Genomic DNA, 12,439 nt, shown 5'->3' on the forward strand with positions numbered 1-12,439 from the left:
GCAACCTCCTGGGTGTGCTGGGAAGGGGCTGCACCCACCCACCCACCCCCATATCACTGCCCTACACCATGTGCTCCAAATCCCTTGGTGAGGAGACAGCCCTGTTCCATGCCAAGGACAGAGTTTTCCCCAGGCTCCCAGTTACCCTCAGCCCACACACTGTGCCCAGTGCTGGGAGGCAGCTGCCTGGGCTCAGTTCTGGTGTTTCAAACACACCATGGGGAGGGAAGGTGAGCCATGGGCATTGCTGTTCCCCTCAGAAGGTGGAAAACCTCTGCTTGGTACAAAACACTCTGAGGGACAAACACGTCTTTAGCTTCCTGATCAGGGGGTTTTACCTCCCCCTGTTAGCACAAATCTGTCAAGCTCACTGCTTAGAACTCAGCTCTATCAGCTGAGCTATTTCATTTCTAGGAGCTTTATGCTCTTTGTAGTAACTTTCATGCCCTTTCACTGCCTAATTATTACCATTCCCAAATTACTGCTCTTAAATACCCTCCCTGTTATTACAGACTCAGAGGTGGAGGCAGCACACCAGATCTCATACTTTATCTCCAAAACCATTTTGGGAACCAAACGTGGAAACATCAGTGTCAAGCTACCAAAAATAATTACCACATTACCAAGAACTAATGATTCCATCTGGAAGCCCTCAGCTCTAATTTCTCCAGCATTTAACCCCCCAGTATCACCCTCAGTCCCTCAGCTGTTCTGCTCCCAGGAGCAGAGCTCAGTGTTTGCAGGACAGAGCTCTCCAGGCTCTCCTGACTGCAGCCACTTTTGCTCTGTGACTCCATTCCCATTTCAGGCATGATTTTACTATTCAGCTGGCTGATAGCTGAGGTCTCTTACCCCACCCCCAGACCCTGTTCCACGCAGGGCTGGATGCTGCCCCTCACCTCTCCCACTCCATGAGCTTCCCCAGCTCACCAAGGTGCAGCCCAACCCGAGCCCCCAGGGACCAAGCTGAGCACTGGGACAGACTGGGTGGCACTGGGACAGACTGGCACTGGCACTGGGACAGACTGGCACTGGCAGCAGAGCAGCAGCAGCCTTAGGACTCACCTGCAGCTTCTGCAGTTTCAGGAGAGAACTATTGATCTCTCTGTTTCACACTGACAGAGCTGGGGCTCTCAGCATTTAAAATCAGTGCAGGAAGCATGATAAAAGGCTATTTTCTTGTTTTCTAAGAAGAGAATTCTTGCTCAGAAGGAGCTTATTCCCATCACTCAAGATGAGGCTGTAGAAGATCACACCAAGTCCCAACCATTAAGTCAACTCTACCAAGTGCAGTGCTAACCCGTGTCCCTCAGCCCCACCCAGGGATGGGGATTCAGACACCTCCCTGGGCAGCCTGTTCCGGTGCTTAATAACCCTTCCCAGGGCTATGTCCAGCCTAAGGTTCCCCCAAACTCCAGCATCACTCTCTTTCTCTGGGCCTCTGCAAGGCAACCTCCTCCTTCCCAGCCTCAGGGGTTTGTCCAGGCTGCTGCTGTGTCATTTTAGCTTTGGTTTTCAGGTCTGTTTTTCCTCTTCTGAGATGCCTGGGCTGATTCTACTGATGTCAAACTCTCAAAATACATTTCTGAGCTGGTTTGTTGCTGTTATTTTTCAGCTAGCCTTTGGAGCTCATCTTTTCTCTTTTTTTTTTTTTTTTTTTCCTGACACTTTGGCAATAAACCCCCTCCAAAAAAAACCAAGAAATAAAACAAAACAAAAAACCTCCAAGCTGCTTTCAAACTGCTATTTTCTCTGCCCACATCAGGCAGGACCCTGTCCTCTCCTCTCTGGAGATCTCTGTGCATTCCTGCCTTTGGGTTGAGCATCCCCAGCATCATAACTTACTTACATGTTGTCAGCTGAAGAGGACACCCCCCAGTGCCATGGGGGAATCCCAGAGGACAGAAGCCAGGCTCATTTTCTCTCTTGCCTTCTTCCCTTCGTTACAGGCAGAGCATCCCCTGGTCCTCACTTCTTGCCATGCTGGGGGGCTCCCCAAAGGAGGGCTCCCTGGGGCTGTTGTGAGGTGACATTCCCCACCAACACTGCTTCACCATGTCACAGCCCCATCCTGTGTTCTGTCTGCTGCTTGGAGAAATCATTGTGGTGAATAGAAGTAGTAGTAGTAGTAATAATAATAATAATAATAATAATAATAATAATAATAATCTGCCTCCTGCCAGAACTTCTGCTCCCCAACCAGCCCGTGGAGCAGCTCATCTCCTAATGAGTTTTCCTACAGGCGGTGAGCTGACATCAAGAACCTTCCTCACTTGGCTTCTTCTGCAGGAAGATTCACTGCAGATGCCAAAGTCAGCTGTCGGGTGCAGGAAGGAGAAAAACTGTTCCCCAGATGTAGCCTTGTGAGATGAACAAAACATGAGAGTGCTCCCCAGAAACATCCTCCTGCCCAGCTCCAGCTCCAGCTCCTGGGTTGGAAGCTCACAACATCACCTTTTAACACAGCTTCTGCTCGTGGTGCCTGACACTCAGTAACCACCTGCTTGCTTTCACCCACTCTCCCCTCATTTTTCCTTATCTGTCTTCATACATTCAGGAAAAAAAGGACCCATCACAGAGCTCTAAAAATGACACCAGAGGGTCCCATCCCAAGAACATCCATCACCACCAGTGTTGCACCAGCGATGCTTACAAGGGGATGTTGTGTTTTCCTTTACTAACAAAATTAGACAAAATATTTGCCTGTTTCATCTTCCACAAAATCATTTACATTTCCCCCTCTGGCTGACACAACCCCAGAGGTTGCTCTAACATCCTGTACTTTTTGCCCTGTCACAGAAGTCTGGGACCTTGCTCCTGCAGGCTCACATCTGTTGTGCCAGGTATGCTCTGGATGTTAAATAAATGCACATTCAAAATGTGTTGGCCCAAAGTATTTCTGGCCACTCATTATCACTGCAAACTGCTGCTTTCAGATGGGTTCATTCTGTTCAAGTAAGACTGATCACTGGTTTCATCCATTGACAAGGACCCTTTCCTAATTATATTTTTGTAAGATTATCTCTTAGAAAACATTTGAGTAGGTTTTACACAAATAAATATTAAAAAGTCATTGAGACCAACTCTCAAATTATCACTTACTTCCCCTGTAGGAGAAGGAAGGGTTATTTTTAACACACAAATAGGTGAGATCTTAAATTTCCATAAGATGCAAAGAGGGAAGGATTTCTAAGCAGCTTTAAAAACTCAGTGCAGGTTTTTGAAAGGAACACACATCTAGTCAGCACGAAAAGGAATCACAGCTACTGCTCAGTAAAGACTCATGATCAACCTTGTAAAGCAGTTTAGTTCTCCTGACACCTTGAGGACTGCAAATTTAAGACAAAAACCTGGCATTAAATATGAGAGCAGAAGCAGCAGCCCATGTCTGGCTCATGGTGCCCGTCCATCCCAGGGCCCAGCTCTCTGCTCACAGCCCCTGGGATCCTCTTCTTCTGAGAAGATTCCTCTGCTCTGATGGATTTCAGACCAGTCTGAGCCACTGCTGGGTGGGCTCTTCTACGGGAAAACACCCCCAGAAAACCAAAACAAAAAAACAACAACAAAAAAAACAACAAACCAAAAAATAACCCCAAACCAAAATCCAACCAACCCCAATTTGTTTTTAGGATATTTCTGCTGAGTTGACAAAAATTGAAGGAAAAAGAAGTACTTCCTCATCACAGTCTTTTCTGACTTTGGTCAGGGTTTGTGCAGTTTTGGGGTTTTCTTTGGGTTTGGTGTTGTTTTGTCAGGGTTTTTTAAGTCCTGAAAAACCTCAGCCCTGCCTGAGGTTGTTTTTTTTTCAGAGAAAACTCTGTATACAAACTATAGATATATTATCTGGGCCTGTTAGACCATGCTGGGGTAGGGGTGGACATGGTAGAAGGAGCTGAAGTGGATGCCCAGTTACTTCCTAAAGAAGAAAAAACCAAAACCAAACCACAAAACAACCCCCCCCATACCAAATAACAATATGAAGAGGATCATGCAGAAATGGGAAAGAAAACATCCAACACCAAACAGCAAGAGAAAAATCCCCACGCATCCAGTGGCAGGGAGCTGTGGCATTCCACACAGCTCTGTTTAAAAATATTAATGTATTATCAAACCCTCCAGTTTGTTCCATTTCTGTAGCAAGAACTGCCAGAAGCACAGAACATTTCATGCTTTCATCTTCCAGAAATAATTTGACAGCACTTGAAGATTTGATCACTCTGATTACATTATTATTATTTGTTGAATACCAATACTAGCAGGCTTGGCAAAAAAAAAATAAAAATCATTCTCTTTTCAGTCCTTGCTTTGCAGCAGCAAGATGTGCTGTGCCAGACCATGGTGGGGGACACGTGGCACTCCTTGTGACTTCCCAAAGCAGATGCTGGCAAGTTGATGGGATGGAGGCAAGGAGGAGGATTTCCCAGGAGCTCCCCAGTGCTCTGCCACCAGCATGGGGCTGGGGCCCATCCATGGAGCACCCCACAGCAGCCCCCAAAACTTACTCTCATTCCTAAGAAGTCACCCCGAGAGCCACAGCTCTGCCAGGTGTGTGCATGTGCATGAGGTGGGAGCATCCCTCCCTCCCCAGGGAAAAGCTCCAGATTAATTTGGCATTTTAATGTCTGTCCCTTTGGGGCAGTCCCACACTCCAGCCAAGGGTTTGCTCCAGCAATGAGTCAGAGGAGCAAGGCCCAGGATCAGTCTCATTATTTCCCTTCCTTGTAGCATTAATTTTCCTCCTTAATCCAAACACAGCTTTCTGCAGTTATTAAAGTAGTTTTAATCCAATAAAACATAAGCAGCATGGATCAAAGAATATCCCAGAGGCACAATACGCAGAGAACTGCTCGTGTAAAGTTCAGCAACATAAAACACAAAGCCTATTTACTGCATACACAGGCAACCCAAAGGTAGGAGAGAGCTGCAAGAAGTGTCTGCTGCTTTATTCCCTGAGCCCTAACGCTGCCTATCCAATTAAAGTGTGTTTGACTAATCACCAGTTAACATATTTCAATTAATTTAATTAACATGTAATAATGTTACATCGTGCAAAGATAATACTGTAAGTTGTTTTCAGGTTAAATTCTAAATTACTGTAGAACATGCCCGTTCCCAAACGGAATAAAAATGCAAATGACTTTTCTCCCTCTGCTCCCTGGCACCCCCTGGGACAGGCACAGACATCAGTTCTGGAACACAAAATCCATTGACTGATGGGGGTTCCATGGTACCCACGGGTACCACTTAGCCCAAGACCATTTATGTGCTTCTTGGGTTACAAAGAGCAGATGTCAGTGACCAGACCCAGACTCAAGAACTCTCCCAGCACCCAGTTCTGGTGCTGGTCAGATGGGCCCTCCCTGGCTCATACCACCAGGACACTCAGCCCCAGTTCAAGCCTTGGGGTTGTTCACTGGTTCAGACCCAAAGAGGGTTTCTCTGGAGCCCATCAGCCATCCCCAGCCTCCCCAGATCCTGAAGGAAACTGGGAGCCCCTTCCCACATCCCAGCAAGGTGTCCCCCAGCAGCAGGGCAGGGGCACTGCCCACGCCAGCCCCTGGCTTGTTCCTCTCCAGCCTCTTTGAAATTCTGCTTTGGTCTACTAGAAAGCATGGAGAAAAAATAAAAAAATAAATAAAATAAAAAGAAATAAAGATCACTTCTGAAGCAGCAATCTTGATAAAAGGGTAAGTAATAGCCCGTGGTGCTTTGAAAGATGTTTGCTTGTCGACATCGTTTTCTGCCTGAGGATAAGAAATTGGCTACAGCACAAGTCAGGAAAACCAAGTCACAAAATGCAGGGGTGGGAGAGGAGGGCAGAGGGACAGAGCCAAGGGGGGGGCAGCAGGAGGAGGTTGGGATAATGTTCTCTGTAACTCCCCCAGAGTTTTCCCTGTGTGCATTACTCTGTACGGTGGTGCTGAGCCCAGAGGCTGGTTCTGAGCCAGGCTGTCCCCAGGGAGCTGCACTCCCTGCCCCCAAAATGCCTCTGACCCCACTGCACAGACATCAGCACCCATGGGGTTTGCTGGGACAGCCTCAGTCACCCTGAAAACACCTCCAGGTACCTCTGAAAATGGTGACACACAACCTCCTATCATCTCTGCAAATCAACCTTGACCAGATCCCATGCTTTCTAAATTTATAAAAGTTAATTTTAAAGAGAAATTCCAACTGTGCCAAATGCAATCTGCTTCCCTTTGAGTCTCCCTTCTGGCCTGTGTATGGTAACGTTTCTGCTAAAGGTGCCTAATCAGAGGTTACATTCCACCAGCTAGAAGGAAAATCCCAAAAAGCACATGTCAGAACTTCTCTCAGGATTCCACTTAATGAAAGGACAAATGAAATACCAGCATCATTTCCAGCCCTTAGAAGGTTCCTTTCTGAAGGGTGCTTTTAAGTGCTAATTAATCAAATCAGTGATATTTTTCTGGGGTCAGTGATTCATTACTGCTGTACTAGCTGAAACCAAAGAAGTCTGAAAAATGAAATTAAATAGATCATATTTCTTCCATAGATGGTCAAGCTGCATTTGCAGGAAGGACAGACATTCTTTTGAGTCAGATACATTCTGAATCACATTTTTTTAGTCTCTCTCTCTCTTTTGGTAGCAGTGCAACAGCAGGGAGATGAGATTACCTGAGAATTTTCCATCAGCATTCCACCAGCCCTTGCCCAGTGCAGATGAGCATCATTCTTCCCTCTCACCACCAGCCCAACCAGAACCTGACCAGGCTGAAGGCCACCACATTCCCAGCAAGGTTAATGCATGGATTTATCCATCTTCTTTGTGAAGGACCAAAATCTGGGTTTGACTGCAAGGATGTGGGAGGCGTTTCTGAATTCAAGGCTGGAGACAGAAGTCAGCTGTCTGCATGGACAGAAAGCAGGGAATGAATGTGACATCACACCAGATACCTCCCCCTGCCTTGGCACCCTCCTGTCAGGGGTTTTACAATGTGGGTCTGGAAAGCAATGTCAAGAAAAATAATATCAATAGGAAAAGCAAAGAAAAAACATCATGTTAAGAGAAAGCAGAGAGCAGGCTGATGAAAGAACATCTAGGGGAAGGGTAAGAAATGGAAAGAAGGATGAGTGAAATCAAGAGAAGAGAAAGATGGAGACTGGAAAAGAACTGAGCTCTGTAAGATGAAGAAAGATGGAAAAGAATGAAATTAAAAAAGACCAAAGACACTCAGTTAAAAGAAAAAGAAGCTTTAAACCATCTTATCCTGTGCTGATCAACTGCACGTGCCTATGCCAAACATCAACCAATTTAATTTATCATCATGTTCCTGAGGAAGCACACTCAGGCATTAACCTAATACAACTGAACGTTTGAAGAATTTGTCTTCATCAACAAAATGAAATATGTGGGCATTTCCCATCCTCACTTGGGGGAAAACATTTGTGTAATCTCAGTGCCAATCTCAATGCCACAGAAACACAATTTAGGGGTTGACATTATGAGTTATTACAGGCTGTTAAATTCCTTTGTGTTTTTTTTTTTAACCAACTTCTGCTTTCAGAATAAAGATTACTTGCTGAAACTTCTGCTCACAGTGGCACAGCCCTGGTCCAAAGAATGTCAGAGAAGACATCTGCTTTTTGTACAGCAGCAGATGCTGCTCACAGCCTCTGCTTCCCACAATCTTTGGGCCATTTCAGGTTTGCCAGAGACTGCCCAACACCACAGGGAAGCACCAGAAACCTGATGGAGATCCTAGGGAAGGATTATCACCACTTGGTGCTGCTTTCCATCTGTTTGCTCAAAGCCACAAGCAAAATACTCCTTGTGCTTTGGGCTTTTCTCCACTTCAAGTCAGAATTAAGTGCTGGATTTTTCTCCTGACCCTGCAAGGCCCCAAATCAATGTGTTTATTTGCACTATTTCTCCCCTCAGCCTCTTATTCCCTCAGAAAGTGATTGAACACCTCTGGCTCACCCTGCCCCATTTCCCACCCCACCCAGGTCCTGCTTTGCACCATCAGCTTCTGGAAGGTCTCAGCCTCAGACACGAGGACACTGGAGCAGGGAGCTTGGGGGTAGAAGAAATGTGTAAATGGTACAGGCATCTTCTGATGCAGACTGTAATTATTACGAGTTTGGGTCTTGTTTTGTTGGGGTTGTTTTGGGTTTTTGTTTGTTTGTGCTTGATTTTGGTTTTTTTGCTTAAGTGACAGCTGAGGAATGTAACACAGTTTGTGGGTGCATGAGATAGTTTATGTTCTTTAGCAACAAACCCTTAAAATCTGTTTAAGAAACCAGACTAGCCAAGTGGAATCAGGAAGGGTTTTTCAGAAGGGAAGACACAAAATGTTGCTTTTAGTAGAGGAAAATACATAGGCAGGACTAAAAGTCCCCTGAAACCCCCCCTGTGGCAGCAGATTTGGTCAGATTAAAATTAAAAACATATTGTATATATCCTCACTGCTGTTGTAATGGTGAGTCAAACCCATGGAATTGTTCCTTCTGGTTCTATTTCTCCCAGAGATTGTTTCAGTCAGGTTTACATCCAGGCACCTGGCTGGAAGCATTCCCCACAGCCTCCCCTCTGGATACTGTTCATATTTTCCTCCAAAGCTCCACAAGACTCTGCTACACTGATGGCTGGTAATTAAAAGACTCAGAAAACCTTCAGGACTACACCCACACACAGGAGAACCACATGGCAACCTGCTGCTGCTGAGCCCCTGATAATAGCCTAATTAATTTTCTATAAAAGAACAAAGTTGAATAACCATCTCTCCAAACCACCTCCAGATCTGCTCCTCCCCAAGCTCCCCAGCCACCTGCACACGGCTGCTTGCAGGGAGGGCAATGGCCAGAGCTCCACTGAAAGTTGGTTTGGGACAGAGTTTATTCAAGTTGCAACCTCCCATGAAGGGTCTGTCCCACCCACAGGACTTGTTCATCGTTTTACCTGCCAGGACAGACTGGTGGGGGTCTTCCCCAGCACCTGAAGCTGAAGAGGCAAGATGAAGGAAATAAGCCCCCATGTCCTGCAGAGAACAGAGCTTCTCATCACCTCAGTGCAAATGGAGCAGACACTGCCTGGGCTCCAACAGCCCAAATCTTTGCAGCCTGTGGGGGAGCCAGAGCATTCCCCTTCTCCCAGCCCTGAGCAGAGCTGGGCTGTAGTACCAGAGAAAGGAAAAGGTGAGTCCAAAGTAGCCCAAAGTGGGAAAAAGAAGCAAATTACAATGTTGTACTAATTTCTGAAGACCATTTTGTTTAATTTACAACTGGCTCTATTATCTACTTTGCAACCTCCATAGCAATGGCAGAGAAGGGCCAAGAGCATCAGATGAGAGTGGTAGGGCAATGCCACTGATGAGCAAGCCTTGCCTGCCTGCACACACCTTGCTAGGGCTTGTAACTTGCTCCATCTTTGACCCACTGGACAGGAAGGGGTCCCAGAGATCCCCATCTCCCCCCAGGAGCCCCCAGACCCTGCACCATGGCCAGGGGTGTCAGGCACCCCCAGGAGCCCCAGCAGGGCCCCTGCTGGCACAGCACCAAATCCCAGCTCTGCTCTCCCAGGACCAACACCTCCCCCAGCTCCACACCAGGGATGCAAACAAACCCTGTGCGTTCCCCTCACCTCTCCACACCTACATTACATCCCTCAGCACAACCAGGAGTGGGTTTCATCAATCCTGCAGATATCCCCATCATCAGGCATCACAACTTAGGCCTTAAAAGCTTTAAATACCAAGACTCCAGTATTTTAATCTGCAATTTAAAGCACATTAAAGTAGGCCACTGTTGTTATGACTTTATTGTCTGCTTCAGAATTTTCAGGGTTTAAAGTAGTAATTTGGTTTTTAACTGATAGCTTTCAGAAAGTCAAGCTGAGAGTGGTTTCCAGGGAATAAATCACCTAACTGCTATAAACATTTTCTTTAAAATTGCTTTTTCCACAGTTTACTAGACCTTTTATTTTGAAGGAAGCTGCTTAAGGAACTTTTCATTGCAGTTTTAGTGATAAATAATTAAGCTCACATGGTCTGACTACGTTTTGTGATTTCCAAAGTAAAATCTTCATCTGAGAAGGGAAGTTCATAGTCTGAGAACACAGCTCTCATTGGGAAAGCTCTCAGTTATTTTATTTTCTCTATATCTGACCTGGGTTAACCTGAGCAATCTTTTTGTTATTAAAACTCAGGTAACAGAACTGAGCACCCTGAGCTAAGCAGCACACTCATGCAGAGGTGCCCAAATATTCTCACAAGTATTAAAAATCATTTTAAAGCAAAATAGGGAGCATTATCCTTATTTTATAATATGGGGAACAGAGGCAGGCTGAACAACTGGCCCAGGACAGTGTAGGTCATTAAAGATCCAAAGTCTGAGCTCAGACATCCTTAGCCCTCATTTTATCAAGCTCCTTCATCATCTCCTCCCTTCTCTTCTTTCCTGGACAGCAGAATTTCAGTCTTTTCATGCTTAACAATGGGCCATAAGCATTGTAATCCAGCATAAATCCATCCAGCATTTCAACAGAGAAAATTAAAAGATAAGGAACAAAAGTTATAGATTCTTTGTTCATAAAGGGTGGAATGGAAATATGTGACAGAAAACTCTTTGAAACAACATCCAATAATTGGCAATATTTACAAGAGATACATCACTAATGGTTCATTTAACTTTGCAATATCTTAAATTCACTCATTTTGTGAAATTGGAATTATTCATAAGACAGTTTATTATGAGCAGATTAATATTCATTGGACAGTTGGCAGAAGATGTATGCTTGAAGTCTGAATTGTTTTGCAAAAGGAGAAAGCCATCATTTTGTGATTTTTGGACAGAGAACTGATTGCAATCAGTATTACCCTGAAGTTCATTAGACACTGAAATACTCTGTGTAGGAAGGCATCATTTAAGTTAATCACTACCTGGGTGTCAGGCAGAGAACAGCTTGCTGAGATGGATGTTTTATGGGCTGGGACTGCAGATCACAACATCTCAGAGAGAAGCGAGGGCTTGGAAACGTGCTCGTGGGTTCTGGTTTACATAAACCTTGGTACAGCCAATTCCTGAAGTACCTGAGGGTTGTGCTCTCCGAGCTTGGAGCAGCACAGCTTGGCTCCAGGACCTTGGCTCCAGGACCTGCCAGGCTCTCCCACCTTGCTCCTCACCCAGGGTGGGTGCTGTGGGGAGCAGGATTGATGCTTCCCCCTGTGCCGAGGGGACAGGCTCCTTCCCAACACCTCCACAAACCCCAGGGTTATTTTTCTCCTGCAAAGCAGCAGGCCAGCAGTTCTTAAAAGTGCACCTCAGCATTAGCCCATCAATAGATAACACTGAGTGGCCTATTAGCAGGTATAAATAATGCAGAGTAAGAAATGGTTCTACCTGTGTGTGGCTCCAGGTGAGCGTGGTCATCCTGGGGAAAATGGAAAAGGAAAAGTTTCTGTGCTGGCCCCGGGGGCAGCCTGGCTTCTGTCCCTGTGTCAGCCATCAGGAGGGGGATGGCAGGAGCAGCAGGTATAAAAACATCAAGCACAACAAGAAAATGCAGAAAGGATCTCACCGGGAGGCAGCAGGAAATAAGGAAAACATGTCTGGGATCAATTAAAAAAGAAGCATTTGTGCTTTTAGAACATGCCTAATTCAGAACACTCCAGAATTCCAGCTGGTGCCTGATGCCTGCCAGTGACCATGCTACCTGGCATTGCTACAGCTCCTTCCACATCTCCAGGCACTTTTTCCCCTGTCAGCAGCACCATGCTTAGGGAGTGCTTGCTTTTATCTGGGTTTGCCCCATGGTGGACAGATCATTGCCTGCTAAATAAAGCCTTCATTGCACCTGCAAAAGGAGATTGCACCAGGGAATCCTCTGATCCTTGGCCATTCTCCATCAAGCTCACCTTTAGCTGTCCCCTCAGTGATGCCTTTAATGCAGTGTTTCAGCTGGCTGCAGAAACCACACTGTGTAAAATTACCTGATAACCTGCAATTAATGATGACAGGAACACCCTGTACCATCCTAGAAGGCTTCACTCCAGGAAAATGAAATTTGATTGCAGATTCATTGGGAAGAAAAAAAAAAGAAAAAAAAAAAAAAAAAAAAGAAAAGAAAAATCAGTGCACTGCTGGCCATAGCTGCCCTGCAGCCAGAAGCCCCCATGCCTGGGTCTGCTCACAAGCAGAAGTTGCAGAGTTTCTAGCAAGGGATGGGTAAAGCCTGGTTCCACTGTATAGCTATCTCAGGTGAGCCTGGAAGTTGATATTTCACCTGTGATTGCCTTTTTCCTCCCCAGACTCAAGCCAAGACCCAGACAGACACTGAGAGCCCCATCACATAGCCCAGGACCTCTCCCTGCTGATCAAGGAGAGGTCCATGTGCTACCCCAGCAAAGGTTTCATCAAGATCCAGCACACAGATGTGATGAATTCCTCCTCTCTTCACATTCTAAACTTTTTACTATAT

Source organism: Calypte anna, chromosome 6 (genome assembly GCF_003957555.1).
Source record: "Calypte anna isolate BGI_N300 chromosome 6, bCalAnn1_v1.p, whole genome shotgun sequence".
NCBI classification, from domain to species: domain Eukaryota; kingdom Metazoa; phylum Chordata; class Aves; order Apodiformes; family Trochilidae; genus Calypte; species Calypte anna.